Source organism: Sapajus apella, unplaced genomic scaffold (genome assembly GCF_009761245.1).
Source record: "Sapajus apella isolate SASKATOON/1434 unplaced genomic scaffold, GSC_monkey_1.0 scaffold68, whole genome shotgun sequence".
Lineage (NCBI taxonomy): Eukaryota > Metazoa > Chordata > Mammalia > Primates > Cebidae > Sapajus > Sapajus apella.
This window is the reverse complement of record NW_022437008.1, coordinates 2,779,093-2,795,024: the sequence shown is the minus strand read 5'-3', so window position 1 is coordinate 2,795,024 and position 15,932 is coordinate 2,779,093. Positions and strand designations below refer to the sequence as shown.

The 15,932-nt window shown below is 53.7% G+C and overlaps 1 protein-coding gene across 2 annotated transcripts in view; it reads left to right on the top strand.

Moving 5' to 3' along the window:
* Nucleotides 1-4,062: 4,062 nt before the first annotated feature.
* Nucleotides 4,063-15,932, top strand: part of PAK4 (p21 (RAC1) activated kinase 4) — a 47,816-nt gene continuing 35,946 nt past the window's right edge. The window contains exon 1 of one of the 2 annotated variants that reach the window (XM_032248841.1): nt 4,063-4,220. The gene's annotated coding sequence lies outside the window, so the exon portion shown is untranslated. The remainder of the gene's footprint in view (nt 4,221-15,932) is intronic. The other variant, XM_032248844.1, reaches the window with a different exon arrangement.

Below are 15,932 nucleotides of genomic sequence, written 5' to 3'. Positions count from 1 at the left end.
CCCAGGCCGTGAGGAGGCAGCAGAGGGCAGTCAATGAGAGCAGTGCCCGGGAGTCAAAGCTGGGTTTGCCCCATTGGTCCTTGACTTTAAGCAAGTGAAGTTACTTTTCTAAGCCTCAGTTTCCCCCTCTGCGAAAAAGGGGTGAATATTCATAACTTTAGTTGTTAAAATTACATGGCTTAGCACCATGCTTCCTGGTGCACAGAAATGCTTGAAATATGGGAACTGTTACTATTCTTTTTTGAGATGAAGTCTCGCTCTGTCGCCCAGGCTGGAGTGCCATGACTTGATCTCGACTCACTGCTACTTCTGCCTCCCAGGTTCAAGCAATTCTCTGCCTCAGCCTCCCGAGTAGTTGGGATTACAGGTATGCGCCACCACGCCCGGCTACTTTTTGCATTTTTAGTAGAGATGGGGTTTCACCACGTTGGCCTGGATGGTCTTGAACTCCTGACCTCAAGTGATCCGCCTGCCTTGGCCTCTCAAAGTGCTGGGATTCCAGGCATAAGCCACTGCATCCGGCCACTGTTACTATTCTTAAATCTTAAAGATATACCTTCTCCTTGACCCAGAAGTTTCATTTGTAGCAGGAACAATAATTACAGATGGGCACAGATATTTAGCTGCTTGGATTTTGCGCAACAGGGAGGGGCATTATTTATAATAGCAAAGTACTACAGCATTGATGTTCAGCAAGACAGTGATTAGACAAATTCAAGTTCACTGATAGGATGGCATCTTATGCAGCCATTAAAACTAATCTTGAAGAATATTTAATGACATGAAAAGACACCAGTGATATTTACAATCTTGTGTTTTAAGACACAACATTCTAGGCCAGGCGCGGTGGCTCATGCCTGTAATCCCAGCACTTTGTGAGTCGAAGCAGGCAGATCCCCTGAGGTTGGGAGTTTGAGACCAGCCTGACTAACATGGGGAAAACCTGTCTCTACTAAAAATACAAAATTAGTTGGGCATGGTGGTGCATGCCTGTAATCCTAGCTACGTGGGAGGCTGAGGCAGGAGAATTCCTTGTACCCAGGAAGTGGAGGTTGCGGTGAGCTGAGATCGCACCACTGCACTCCAGCCTGGGCAACAAGAGCAAAATTCAGTCTCAGAAAAAAAAAAAAAAAAAAAAGACGCAACATTCTTTACAAATATATGTTTCCAATTCTGTTAAAGAAAAAAGGGCGGCCGGACGCGGTGGCTTACGCCTGTAATCCCAGCACTTTGGGAGGCCGAGGCGGGTGGATCACGAGGTCAAGAGATCGAGACCATCCTGGTCAACATGGTGAAACCCCGTCTCTACTAAAAATACAAAAACTTAGCTGGGCATGGTGGCACATGCCTGTAATCCCAGCTACTCAGGAGGCTGAGGCAGGAGAATTGCCTGAACCCAGGAGGCGGAGGTTGCGGTGAGCCGAGATCGCACCATTGCACTCCAGCCTGGGCAACAAGAGTGAAACTCCGTCTCAAAAAAAAGAAAAAAGGGGCCAGGCGTGGTGGCTCATGCCTGCAATCCCAGCACTTTGGGAGGCCAAGGTGAGAGGATTGTTTAAGACCAGGAGTTCAAGAACAGCCTGGGCAACACAGCGAGAACCGTCTCTGCTAAAAATTAAGAAAATTAGCCAGGCCGGGTGCAGTGGCTCATGCCTTTAATCCCAACACTTTGGGAGGCCAAGGCAGGCAGATCACTTGAGGCCAGGAGTTTGAGACCAACATGCAGAAGCTCCGTCTCTACTAAACATTCAAAAATTAGCCACTCATGGTGGCAGTCACCCAGGAGTTGCTTGAACCCTGGAGGCGGAGATTGCAGTGAGCCAAGATTGCGCCACTGCACTCCAGCCTGGGTGACAAAGTAAGATTCTGTCTCAAAAAAAATATCTGGTGTGGTGGCATATGCCTATAGTCCCAGCTACTTGAGAGGCTGAGGTGGAAGGATCACTTGAGCCCAGGAGTTGCAGACTGCAACCCAGCCGGGGCGACAGAGTAAGACCCCCCACCAACCTTTCAAAAAAATACAAAAGAAACAACAAACAAATAAAAAGAAAAAAGGTAGGCAAACACAAAGAAAAATTAACTCATCATTCGATCATTCGTTCATTATTGCCACCGACATTAGTAGAAATTAATTAAATGCCTACTATATACCTGTTCTGGGGCAGAGGAAAAGCACCAGACATTTAAAAGTATCTCTGAAGGGATAGAATTACCATTCATTCAAACATCCCTTCCACCATTCATTTACCATTCATTTCAAACATCCCTTCTGGTGATATTTACAATCAACGTTTACTGAGCATCTACATGCCAGGGCGCTGGGAATGCAGCAGTGAACAAAGACAGAAATCCATGTTGTCATGGGCTGACATTCCAGCAGAGGAGACAACCACCGAGCAGTAACTACAATTGGCAATGAGCAATAAGTAAAACGCAGACAGAGTTGGGTACTATGTGAGAGAGACATTTGCTGCTTTCCTTCAGGCGAGCAAGGGAATCATTTCACTGAGAAAGTGACATCTGTGTAAAGCCCCAGAAAAGGGAGGAAGGGACAGATGCGGTGGCTCAGGCCTGTAACCCCAGCACTTTGGGAGGCTGAGGTGGTCTGAGGTCAGGAGTTCGAGACCAGCCTGGCCAACATGGTGAAACCCGTCTCTACTAAAAATACAAAAGTCAGCCGGGCGTGGTGGTGCATGCCTGTAATCCCAGCTACTCAGGAGGATTACAGGAACCCGTAAGGTAAAGGTTGCAGTGAGCCGAGATGGTGCCACTGCACTCCAGCCTGGGAAACAAAGTGAGACTCTGTCTCAAAAAAAAAAAAAAACAAAAAACCAACTATTTAAAAAAAGAGGGAAGGAGAGGAAGGGAACTATAAGGATACCTAGGGGAAGAGTAAGTTCCAGACAGAGGAACAGCCAATGCAAAGACCGTGAGGTGGGAACACACCTGAGAGTGTTCAGAACAGCAAGAAGGCTGGCGTCCAGTAAATAAGATCGTGGAGAAAAAAGATGTCTGGTCCAGCACGGTGGCTCATGCCTGCAATCCCAGCACTTTGGGAGGCTGAGGCAGGAGCTCGAGCCCAGGAGTTGGAGTAGCCTGGCCAACACGGAGAAACCCTCTCTTTAAAAATAAAAGAAAAATGCCAGGCAAGGTGGCTCACGCCTAGAATCCCAGCACTCTAGGAGGCCGAGGTGGGTGGATCAACTGCGGTCAGGAGTTCAAGACCAGCCTGGCCCATGTGGCGAAATCCTCGTCTCTACTAAAAATACAAAAAAATTAGCAGGGCATGGTGGTGGATGCCTGTAATTCCAGCTACTCGGAAGGCTGAGGCAGGAGAATCTCTTGAACCCCGGGAAGCGGAGCTTGCAGTGAGCTGAGACGGTGACGCTGCACTCCAGCCTGGGCAACAAGAGTGAAACAACGTCTCAAAAATAATAATAAATAAAAATAAAAGAAAAGAATTCTAAAAATAGGACGTCTGGTGTTTGTTTCCAATATTTTGACTACTTTTTAAAAACTTATTTAAAAATTAAAGATCAAACAGTATTATGTTTCCAGGCTCAGACAGACCAGCGTTAAAAACTCATTACCTTCTTTCTATGATGCCAAGCCAGCTATTTCACCCTCTGAACCTCAGTTTCTTTATCTGTAAAACAGGTATTAATGATATTATACCACAGGGTTGTGTATGCAGCGAGAAAAATGCAAATAAAGCATTTATCCAGGTGCCTGGCTCCTAGTAAGTGCTTAAGAACTATTTCTGGCCATTATTAACCCATTACTCTCTCCCAGCCTCTAACTCCTTTTAGGGGAAGTTGAGAAATCGGTATCACACGAAAACAGTCACTTCCCCTTTAAGGACCTCAGTGGGCCGGGAGCCAGCCTTCCCGCACCTTTTCCAAAATTTCCAATCCCCGCTTGGCATTTTCTGCCCGAATGTCATCGATTGGACGCTCTGCACCAATCGGAGGCTGGAGCGGGCTTGGAGAGGCGCCCGGCTCCGCCCCCACTCTGGTCCTGCCCACTGCCCGGTCAGCTTCGTTGCTATGGGGACTGGTGGGCGGTGAAGGGGTGGGGGAAAGCCCCGGATATTCGTTGGGGATTCAACATGGCGGCAGCAGTAACCGCGATGGCAGCGGCGCAAGAGAGCTGAAGGAGGCGCGAGGGCGCGGAGTTCCAAGCCAGACATCTAGGCCGCGAGCGACTGCGGCGCCGAGCTGGTAGGATAAGGGGTCCAGCCAGGGGCTTGTAGTGGGCCGGGTGCTGGCGGCGGGACGGCATTTCCGCGAGGAGGGGGCGGGGCCGCCGGGGTCAAAGTTCACTGGTGGAGGGCAGGGTCGCTTCCGAGGGGTCGGGGGTTAACGCTCACTGGACGGAGGGGTAGTGGAGCTCGGAGGTCAAACTAGCGAAGGGGGCGTGGCGAAGGGGAGTGCAAAGTTTGAAATTCGAATTGGGTGCGCGTTCGAGGGGATCTGGGCAAGTCTCAAAAAAGGTTGGGTCAAAGTTTATAATTTGAGGGGAGGCTGCGCCTACGAGGCTCAGAGGTCACAGCCACGGGGGGCGCCAGCTTGGAGGTTTAAAGCAGCCCCCAGCGATGCAGATGAATGAGTTTTAGGTTCGGGGGCATCTTTTAGGGCATCAAAGTTGGGGCGTGCCTAGAAGGTGTAAAGGTCAGAATCTGACAGCAGGGCAGGTGTTTTCGAGACTCGGAAATTAAAACTCAAGGAGGGGCATATTGCAGGGGACCGGGGGCGGGGTAGGGGGAATCCAGGGGCGTGGTCAGAGATGCTTCCTGGTGGCTGGAGAAGGGGGAACCCTCCCGCAAATAACAGTAGGAAACACTAATGAAGCACTTACTATGGGCTAGACCCTCTTTTTAACACTTTACTTGTATTGACTTATTCAGCCCTCAATACAGTCTTAGAGGGTCTTAACCTGGTATTAAGAGGTAACGTGATTTGCCCAAGGTCACCCGATGCATAAGTTGTGCGCTGGGATTCCAACTCGAGTTCTGGCCCAGAGCCCTCCTCTGGCCGACGCCTCTGAAATCATCATAACGTCGGTTAATGTTTAATGAGGGCTCACACGGTGCTCCACGCCCTGTGTGCGCAGTCTTATTTCACCCCTGCTGCACCCTTGTGAAGTGAGTGCTCAGGATGAACCTACTTTACAGATGGGAAAAGTGAGGCTCAGAAGCTTCTGCTGAAGGCAGAGTGAGAATCGAAGCTGGGCCTGGGTGATTTCAGGCCTCCTGCCCCTGGTTGCCACCTTGTTCGCAGCCAGCCACTAGGTCTCTCCTGGAAGCAGGGGGCTGAGCAGGGCTGGGCCACTCCCTGGACAGGATCAGATTGTCTGCTTGTTGGAAGGGTGTGATCTGGCAGGGAAGATTCCTGTGGGCCTTTGGGAGTGGGGTGTTTGTGGGTGGCCTGGAGTCCAAGTGAGGGAGTCAGATGAGTTTCTGACTGGGAAGGGTGTCCTTGGGTGGTACCCCGGGCAGAGTTGGGTGTTCACTGTTCTTAAAACCCTAAGGTCTCATTGTGGTCCTCAGTCACTCCCACCTCACTTCCATGGCTCTGCCCATTTTTCCCTAGTCCATTTGCTGTTCTCTATCTCCGGGCCTGTGCCTTCTGCCTGTTCTTTGACCTTCCTGTTCCTTCTGCTGGGAATCCTTTCCCCACCCTGTCCCCTGTCACCGACAGGTCGCTCACTCTCAGCTGGCCTGGGACCACCCTGGCTCGCACTGGCTGCAGGCTCTCATTCTCTCATCTGCGCAGCCCTTCCCTCCCTCCTTACCTTGTTTATTAGGGTGCCTGGCAGAATTGCTCTGTGGGGTTCCTTGCCTCGGTCCTGGTCCCGCCGAAGCCCTGCCTGGCCTGCAGAGGATATGACGTTGCTGGGGGTTGACTGTTGGGCACTGCACCGAGTGCTGGGAGTGGGGCAGGGGACGAGACCCACAGAGCCCCTAGCCTCAGTGGGCACGCAGTCCCCCGTGGGAGCAGAGTGGAACCAACCCCTCAGCCAGTAACGCAAGGCTACGTCTCTACAAACGGTGATGCGGCTTTCGAGGACATGTTCAGGGAGCTGGGAGAGCGTCCCTACCCTGGGCTGAAGCTCGAGTCCTTTTCCCCTGGGAGGGCTCTGAAGGATGAGGAGGAGGGCTGGGAATGGGCTCACCAGGCAGAGGAGCAGTGTGCAGAGGTCCTGGAGTGAGTGGAGGGTGCAGAGTTGAGGATCCAGGGCAACACTGAGCCTGTGCAGGTTCCGGTGAGACCCTGAGGGGGCTCAGCCTGGGAGGACAGTGGGAGCAGGGGAGGGCTGAGGAGTACCGGTGTGTGGAGCTGCTTGAGGCTGTGATGGAGTGTGATTTGGAGAGCAGTGCTGGGCCAGCAATGCCTGGTACATACCCCGCTCCATCACTCACAGGGTGCATGAGGACCTCTGTTTCCTATTCTGCAAAATGGGCATAGCATTAGCACTGCCTCATAGAATTGCTGTGAGGATGCCGGGTAGAGAGCCGTGGCCCAAGGCTCCGTATCCAGTAGCTGCTGTGTAAGCATTAGTCTTGCTGCTGCAGCCGCGCCTCCGCTGCCTGGGGAGAGACGGTGGAGGCCCTCGCTCCTCCTGCCTCTGACTTTCTCTGGCCACCACCCTATCCCCACCTGGCTCTGGCAGGGCCGGGGAGCCGGCACACTGCCAGGCAGCCCTCTGAGGCTGGCCCAGACTCCCAGCCTTGCGGTGCCAGCTCACTCAGCATCTCGGCGTTTGGCACAGATAAGGAAGGATAGGGCTTGGGCATTGGAGACCCATATTCAGGTCCCTCCCTTGTCACTTACCAACCTTGGACAAATGATTTCTTATTTGCCACTTTTATTCCTTCGACACACACTGGGCTAGGGGAAAAAGTAGGTCTTTCAGTATAACGAAACACTCATGCATCCAGCCAGCCCCTGACCTGGGACAGAACGCAGTGTGATGCAGTTAGAGGCCAAGGGTCTCCTCCTCACGCCCCTTCCTCTCTTTCAGGGGCAGCCACTGTCCTGGGTTTGGCAGTCACCATTCCTCTGCAGCCTTTCATGCTTTTACTGCCTTTGGATGTATTCACCAACAATAGCTTTTGCCCCTGGCTGCACAGTGGAACCCCCCAGAGAGCTTTGAAAAGATGCTTTGGCCCAGGCCCACCACGGAAATTTTCTTTCCAACTTACTTGGTCTGAGCTGGTGCTGGCCTCAGTCTTTTGGAAGCTCCCTGCCTGGGCAGTTCTTACGGCCAGCGGGGGCTGCCCACCGTTGTTTCACAGTTCAGATAGATGGTGTCACTATAAATACGTCATTCTACAACTTGCTTTGTATGCTCAATATTATAGGTGTATTCAAGATGGGGTCTTGCTGGGTTGCCTAGACTGAGCTTTAACTCCTGGGCCCAAGATCCTCCCGCCTCACCCTCTTGAGTAGCTGGGATTACAGGCGCACACCCCTGCACCAGGCTTTGAGCTGAGCCTTGGAGTCTGGCTCTCCCTCCGTGGGGATGTGCGGCAGTCTGGGCCAGGCCATTCATTTTTTTCTGCTGCTGTCTCTTTTTGTGATGGTGCCACATGGGAGTTGACTCTTTACCTGTTGATGGCCACTGAGGTGGTCTCCTGTTGGGGCTGTAATGGTGCGGTGACGGGCCTTCTGGAACGGGCGTCCCTGTAGACCATGGCCAGAGTCTCTCCGGCGCGTGCCTAGCAGAAAAGCCAGAGCCCTTTCCCTGCGGTTGCCAAGTGGCGCCCCCAGGGCTGGACCACTGTGCTCCCAGCGGGCTCCAGGCCTCCCTTCCTTCCAAGTCCTGCTTTCACAGCTTCGTGGCCCTCGCTGAACCAGTTTCCTCGGCCATGAGATGGGAGGTTTATGGACCCACCCACCCACCAGGCTGGTTGGGAACAGATGGGGAGATGGTTCACACGACTGGCTTAGCTGGGACCTTGTCCCCACCGAGTCCCCACGCTCAGAGGAGAAGGCAGGCTGGGAAGGCTTTCACCTTTACCCCCTCAGGCATCCCGGACGGTGACTGTGGCTTTGCCCCAACTGCCCTTGGGGACAGGTGCGGGGGCTGACAGCTGGGAAAGAGAACTGTACTGACTGGAACCTCTCCGTAGGGAGAATGGAGGTGAAAGCTGGAGGCTGGGTGAGGCCTCGTGACGTTCTTTCTGATTGCTGGTCCTGGTGTAACCAGCACAGCCCAGCTCTACCCTTGTAGATTGTAGTACAGTGAAGGAGACAGACCTGCTGTCCCCAGTCAGTGACAGAGAGGCCAGGGCTGTGAAGGAGAGGCCTAGGTGAGGGGTCAGGGTGGGATGGGGGGGCCCAGGCAGAGGGGTCAGGGTGGGATGGGGGGGGCCCAGGCAGAGGGGTCAGGGTGGGATGGGGGCGTACCCAGGCAGAGGGGGCAGGGTGGGATGGGGCATACTCAGGCCAAGGGGTTGGGACTGGATGGTGGGGAGGGACACAGAGAGGGGCGGGGGCTGGGATGGAGGCGCAGGGACCACAGGAATCCGGAGGAGGCATCTGACCCAGCCTGGGCAGTGGAAGAGGGCTTTCTGGAGAAGATGACATCTGACTAAAGAGAAAATGTGAGCAGGGCCTGGAAGGAAGTGGAAAGAGTGTAACAGGTCATGGGTACAGAAGTGCCAAGGCCCTGAGGTCGGAGTGAGCTTGGATGTTCGAGGGTCATCTAACAGGCCGGTGTGGGCTGCTCGCTGCACCCTGCCTGCGTGGTAGCCTTGCTCTGCAACAAGCAGTTGAATAAATGCATAAAGTATAAAAGGAAGAAGTCAAACAGCCAAAAAAGGCCAGTGTGGCGTCAGAGGCGTGGAGGCTGTGGCAGCTACAGCAGGGCCAGGCAGAGCCAGGTGGGGCGTGTGGATTCCATTCTGTGCATAATGGGAAGTCATCAGAGACTCTAGCGACATCTGGTTTTCCTTTTATAAAGATTGCTCAGTCTGCTGTGTGTGGGACGGATTGTGGGGGTGGTGACAGCGAGGCTGCTGTGGCAGTCGGGGCAGAAGAGGGTGGACAGGACGAGGGGCGGTGATGGAGGAGCATCCTCATGCCAGCCGAGGTCGTCAGCACTTTACCCAGGTTACCTCGCTTCAAATCCACAGCAGCCTATCAAGTAGGTGCTAGTATCATCCCCACTCTAGAGATGAGAAACCCAAGACCCAGAGAGGTACGGGAGTTGCCTAAGGTCACACAGCAGGCAAGTGGCAGAGGTTGGATTTGAACCCCAAGCCTCGGGGCTTCAGCGTCACTGCCCTCCAGGGCTGCCCTCCCATGATTTTGAACTGGCTTGGATGAGATGGGCCCAATTCCTGTCCAGTAGGTTCTTACCCAGGCTCCTTTGTAGACAGAAGCTCCGTGGGGACCTGGCCCCCTGGGTAGTTTCCGGGCGCTGGGTCCCTACCTCCCTCAGGGCCTCCCTTTCCTTTCTCGCCTACTCCTTGTCCTGCTGGCTCATGGCGAGCCAGACTTCCTGGCCAGACACCGGTTAGGGGTGTCCCCAGCAGCTGTTTCTCCCATCACCCAGCCCAGCCTCGAAGATGCTGCCAGCAGGAAGCAGCCTCCTTCCAAGTCACGGCCAGGGAAGTGGGGCCCTTCCCGCCTAGTCACCCATGCGGGGCCACGGCTTCTTGTCTGCCAGCTGCCTGGGCCCACAGGAAAGTTGAAGGGATCAGGGCGGGTGAGAAGGGGAACACATTCCCATCCCAAGGGAGCCAGCTGTGGCAGATGCAACAGAAGCCACCGCTCACTGAAGCCTGTCTCCTGGGGTGCTCCTGTCCTGCACTGACCCTTCCCAGGCTGGGAGGCCATCTGCTGCCTTCCTGAGGGGCACTGGGAACTTCCCTGCTGGGGCTGCCCAGTCCGCACACATCACTTAGCCTTCCCCACTAGCTGGGAGCCCCTGGGGAGGAGATGGAGCTTCCCTAGGCCTCTGGTTCCTCACCTGTTACAGGGAGTGTTGGCGGCCACCACTCCAGGCTGTGGGAGGATAGGAGATTATATGTGTGTGTCATGCTTAGCCTGATGCTTGCATACAGTAAGTGCTTGGTAAATGTTGAACTTGGTGCTATATATATACTTTTTTTCTTGAGATGGAGTCTCACTTTGTCGCTGGAGTGCAGTGGCACAATCTCAGCTCACCGCAACCTCCACCTCCTGGGTTCAAGCGATTCTCCTGCCTCAGCCTCCCGAGTAACTAGGATTACAGATGCCTACCACTACGTCCAGCTAATTTTTTATATTTTTAGTAGAAATGGGATTTCACCATGTTGGCCAGGCTGGTCTCGAACTTCTGACCTCAAGATTCACCCACCTTGCCCTCCCAAAGTGCTGAGATTACAGGCATGAGCCACTGCGCCCGGCCCAAACTTGGTACTTTTGACAGTTTCCATCTCCTTGCACCCTGTTCCCCCTCTGGGTTCTCATCCCGTAGTGAGCATAATAACCCCAGACTGCAGTGTCCCAGCTCTGTGTGCCAAGACACGAGTGTGCTGTAAATCTGCGAGCATGGTCGTGTAACTCTACCCAGAGACCCTGAGGAAGTGTTATTAACCTCATTTCTCTTCTCCTGTGTTTTAATTTGAAGAAAGCACGTTTTCGATCCATGTGCATGTATTACCTATTCCCCTAAATAATCGCTGGAAAACTGCACGCAGTACAAAAGGATGTACGGGGCGAGCAAATCTCTTTCCCAGCCGCCTGCCGGGCCCCTTCCCTGAGATAGCATCATCACTCCCAGTTTATTTTCTTTCTTTCTTGGAATATTTCTTCCCCCAGGTGCCCCGCCCCTCCCTTTTGTTTTTACCCAGATGGAGCGGACTTCCCATGTTTATATTCCGTCCTGCGCTTTGCATTTCCTCCTCCGAAGCTGGCTCAGGACAGAGTGCCGCCTTGTGTCCCATGCACACGCGTGCCCCCATGAGTGGTGTTTCTGTGCTGTGAACAGGGCTCTGCCTGCCTGAGTGTGATTGTGCGCACGTCTCTAATGTGACTCTGAGCTTGTGGCCTTGTGGTCCATGACAGGCCGTTAGCTTTGCCTGTAGTGTTTCACTCTGCCAGGGAGGTTGTCCAGCTCACACTCTCACCCCCAGTGCCTGATGGCGGGGTTTCCTCACTCCCCTGCTGGAATAGATGGTTGTCACCTGACGCTCTCACCTTTGCCTGTCAGATAGGTGACAAATGGTCCCATAGTGGTTCTGATTTTAATAAGAGCAAAGCAGGACAGATTTGTGTTGTTGAAAGCCATCTTGAGCTTCCTTTTCTTGGAGCAGTCTATTCCTGATCATTTTACTTTCTCTGAGAAGGAGAAACTGAGGCACAGGCCAGCAGCCCCACCGCAGATTCATGGCAGATCTGGCACTCAAACCCTGGCTCCATTCTGGAGCTCCTAACCCATCTGACACGGTGGAGGTCAAGGGCTTGGCCTCCAGAGCCAGCTTTGTCTCCTACTAGCTGTGTGACCCCTGATAAGTCATGTCACCTCTCTGAGCCCAGGTGTCCTCATCTGTAAAATGGGGGTGCTAACGGTATCTCCTTCTACGGTTATTTTGAAGATATAAAGGTATATTCAGCAGGGTGCATGCACAGTAAGTGCTCAGAGACTGTTAGGTGCGTTGCCAGTAGCTGTGTTACTAACAGGAGCAGGCACTGTTTGGGTGCCTTCTGTGAACTGACCTAGTGGGCCCTCCCATCAGCCCCAAGAGACATGTGATATTATTATCTCCCTTTTCTTTTTTCTCTTTTCTTTCTTTTTTATTTTTTTTTGAGATGGAGTCTTACTCTGTCCCCAGGCTAGAGTGCAGTGGCACAATCTCAGCTCACTGCAACCTCTACCTCCTGGACTCAAGTGATTCTCCTGCTTCAGCCTCCCAGAAAGCTGGGACTACAGCTGCACGCCACCACGCCCAGCTAATTTTTATATTTTTATTAGAGACCAGGTTTCACCATGTTGGCCAGGATGGTCTTGATCTCTTGACCTTGTGATCGCCTGCCTTGGGTTCCCAAAGTGCTGGGATTACAGACGTGAGCCACCTCCCTGGCCTATCATCTCCCTTTCCTAAGGGAGGAGCCTGAGAGCCTGGAGACCTGCCCTGGGTTACAGAGCTGGATTTGGATGCGGGAGGCCTGGTTCCTAATCACTGCGGCGGCTTCCCCTGCCCCCTGGGGCTAAGTCCAAGGATTAGAAAGCTCCCCTTCTTGCTTTCCCCACCCTTGTTCTGCAGGCTGCCCTGGAGCTTTTGAGCAGACACCTTGAGGGGTGGGAGCACCGGGTGGGCGTGGTCCTCACCTAGAGAGCCTCCCTTCTGGGCCCTCCCTGCCCCTGCCACCAGGCACCTGGCCCTGTCCTGGGAACTCCTGATAAAGCAGCATTGTGCAGCGGTTTCAGTTCGCTTCCCAGCCTGGTTTCGCCACGCCCACACTTCACTCCCAAAGGCGGAAGGCGGCCGGCCTTCCTAGGCTGAGTGGGGTGCCAGCTCCCCTTCCCTTTCCTTCCCTCCCTCGCTGCACCCACAGTCCGTGGTCAGCACTGGGTGTAGGGAGACAGTAGGACCCTGCAGGGCACTGGCCTCTCCACAGACCTGTCCCCAGGTGAAGACCCCTTGCTGCCCTCCCCGCAGGTGACCCCTGTCCCTCTTTCCCTGGGAACCCCCCTTTCCTGCTGCCCACAGTGGCCTCCATAGTTAGTTTTGTCAGCCCTTCCCTGAAAATCTGCTGCTGCAACCTGGCCCCACGTTATTTGACTCTGAAATGCTATATATATACACCGCACTTCTAACTCCACTGCTTTGCAAAAACCTTTAATAATTGTCAATTATAATATGCCCACAGAAAAGTGCATAAAACACACAGGTAAGCTTAGCAAAGAATTGCATAGCGAACAGCACTTCCCCACCAAGCCTTCGGTGAAGACAGAGCACAGCATCCCAGAAGCCCCCCAATATCCGCTGTCAGTCATGACTGCAGTCGTGAGTGCTCTCCTGCCCTTGGTGGTCCCTGTGTACCTGCTTTTCCTGACAGTTTTTACCGTGAGGTGTGCATCCTTGAATTACAGAATGTCATCTTGCCTGCTTTTGAACTTGACATAAATGGGATCTTCCCGCATGTCCTTCCTTGCCTGTGCCTTCTTTCACCCTGTGCCTTCTTTCACGCCTGTGTGTGAGATCCATCGTATGCTGCGTGTGTCTGTAGTCATTCTTCTTTGTTGCCATGTAATATTCCTTTTTTTTTTTTTTTTTTTGAGATGGAGTCTTGCTCTGTCGCCCAGGCTGGAGTACAGTGGCATGATCTTGGCTCACTGCAGCCTCTGCCTCCTGGGTTCAAGTGATTCTCCTGCCTCAGCCTCCCAAATAACTAGGATTACAGGTGCACACCACCATGCCCAGCTAATTTTTTTGTATTTTTTTGTATTTTTAGTAAAGACTGGGTTTCACCGTGTTGGCTAGGCTGGTCTTGAACTCCTGACCTCAGGGATCCACCCGCCTTAGCTTCCCAAAGTGCTGGGATTACAGGCATGAGCCACTGTGCCCAGCCCCGTATAATATTCTGTTTCTCTGTCTCCTGCAGCACTGGTGTGAGCCATCTCTTTGTAGCATCTCCTGGGGTGCCAGTGCGTGCGTCCCTTCAGGGAATGTACCTGGGAGTGCATGGCCCAGGGTAGACGGTAGGGTAGCTTCACCGTTAGTGGACGCTGCCGCCCAGCCTCGCAAGGTGGTCCTGTCTGTGTGTGCTCCTTGCAGTGGTGACTGAGGTTCTCAGTTGCTCCGCCTCCTTGCCGATATTTGGTACTGTCAGACTTTTTAGTTGGCTTTGGAACATTTTTATTTTTTTCTTCTGCAAAAGTAACCATCGGGCTAAGCCTCTTGTGTTGTTTTCTCCTCCCCGTGCTCCTGTCCATTCCGGTTCTCACCCATTCTGTGGGCAGGAGTCAAGTGCTGCTTCTTTTTTTTTTTTTTTGAAATGGAGTCTTGCTCTGTCACCGGGGCTGGAGTGCAGTGGTGTGATCTCGGCTCACCACAACCTCCGCCTCCCAGATTCAAGGGACTCTCCTTCCTCAACCCCTCAAGTAGCTGGGATTACAGGCATGGGCCACCATGCCTGGCTAATTTTGTAGTTTTAGTAGAGACGGGGTTTTACCATGTTGACCAGGCTGGTCTCCAACTCCTGACCTCAGGTGATCCTCCTGCCTCAGCCTCCCAAAGTGCTGGGATTACAGACGTGAGCCACCACGCCCAGCCCAAGTGCATATTCTTTGACCAGCCTTGTGCTAGGACCCAGTGACCCAAGGGTGAACCCAAGCAACAGGCAGCCCTCCCTGCGCTCAGCTGGGCAGGGAACACAGACCCCGACCAAAGAGCGACAGAGACAGCCCCTGTCGTCCCTCAGTGATCCCGTGTCGGGAACAGGTACCTCCATCCCTCGTCTCGTTTCAGGAACAGGCTTCTTCGAGTCTGGCGTCACCCTGACTCCTCTCCTGTCCCCTCCACATCCAAGTGTCCAGAAAGCCTGTGGCTCCACCTGAGAACATAGCCTGGTGCTTCCCACTCCTCTTCCTCATCACCCCCCTTCCTCATCACTCCCTAGTGCAAGCCACCCTCATCTCCCTCCTGGACCATTGAGGCAGGCTCCCTTCTCTCTCCTCCACCACTGTCCCCACAGTTGTTCCCACACAGCCAGAGGGAGCCGGGCACACCTGGTCAGGGCAGGAACCCTTCCCTGGCCCTGCATCTCCCAAGAGAGAAGCCTGCCAGGCCCCAGGTGACCTGGCCACTTTCCTGCCTGCCCCCCTTCCCTCCTCTCCTGCCACCATTCCTGGAACATTCCAGGTGGGTCCTACCTGGGGGCCTTTGTCCTTGCTGCCCCCCGGGGGCAGTACCCTCCCTCCCTCCATCCAGGCAGCCTCTGCTGATGGTGGCCTCCCTTGGGGAGACCTTTCTTCCCTGCCACGGGTTGCCAGGAGCAGCCTGTCACCCTCTCTCTAGCACCCCCCGTGATGGTTACTTACATTATGACGTGTGGGTCTGTTGGTTTATTTCATCTCCTGGCATAACTTAGCCTCAGGGCACTGGGGTAGGGGTAGAACAGCAGGGCATTGCCCTGCGTCTTGCTGTGTTCTCAGGGATTGGGGTGTTGAGGTCTCTGGGTAAATGTTGATTGACTGAACTGTCGTAAGCCGGGCTGCCAGAGTGTCTAATGGGGACCCACCCTGGGTAGAGCAAAGCTGGCAGGTTTTTTCCTGAAGAAGAAATGCCACTTGAAGAAGGAGCTTGGCCTTGGCTAAGGGAAGAAGGGGCTGAGTCAGCTGGCAGAGCAGAGGTCTCTGGGCGGGGGAGTGCAGGGGGCCTTTGAGGAATTGAAGGAAGACGGATAGGCCGGTTCTTGGGTTGGTCTGGATTCCAGTCTTGACGGCCGCCTGAGCCTCTCTGTGCCTTAGTGTCTTCCTCTCTAGAAGGGGCTGCTTCAGGTGTTCCTGGACATCCCTGAATTCTGCTCCTAACACACTTATCCTGGTTCCTGACACATCAATATAAATGTGATAGTTTTTTTCCAACAAATTCGGTGGAGTGCTGGCCCGCAGTGGTGGGTAAACAGACTCAGTTGCTGCCCATTTAGAACCTGGCCTCTGGAGCCATCTGGGCACTCCTGCTTGGAGGCAGGGGAAGGCCTGGTGTGACTTTGGGCCCGGGGAGTCCTTATTCTGGATTCGGAAGATGATTCTGGATCATCTTCAGGGTGATTCCTAGGGAAGACGAATGGAGGGATTGCACGTGCTGGCCCTCTGTCCCAGCCAGTGCTCCCAAGCTGCTGCCTGGGCCTCCCTGAAATCCCAGGAGGTGGCTGTGCCCATGTGACCCATTTCACAGATTAGGAGGTGAGGGTGGCACCAATGGTACGTCCTTG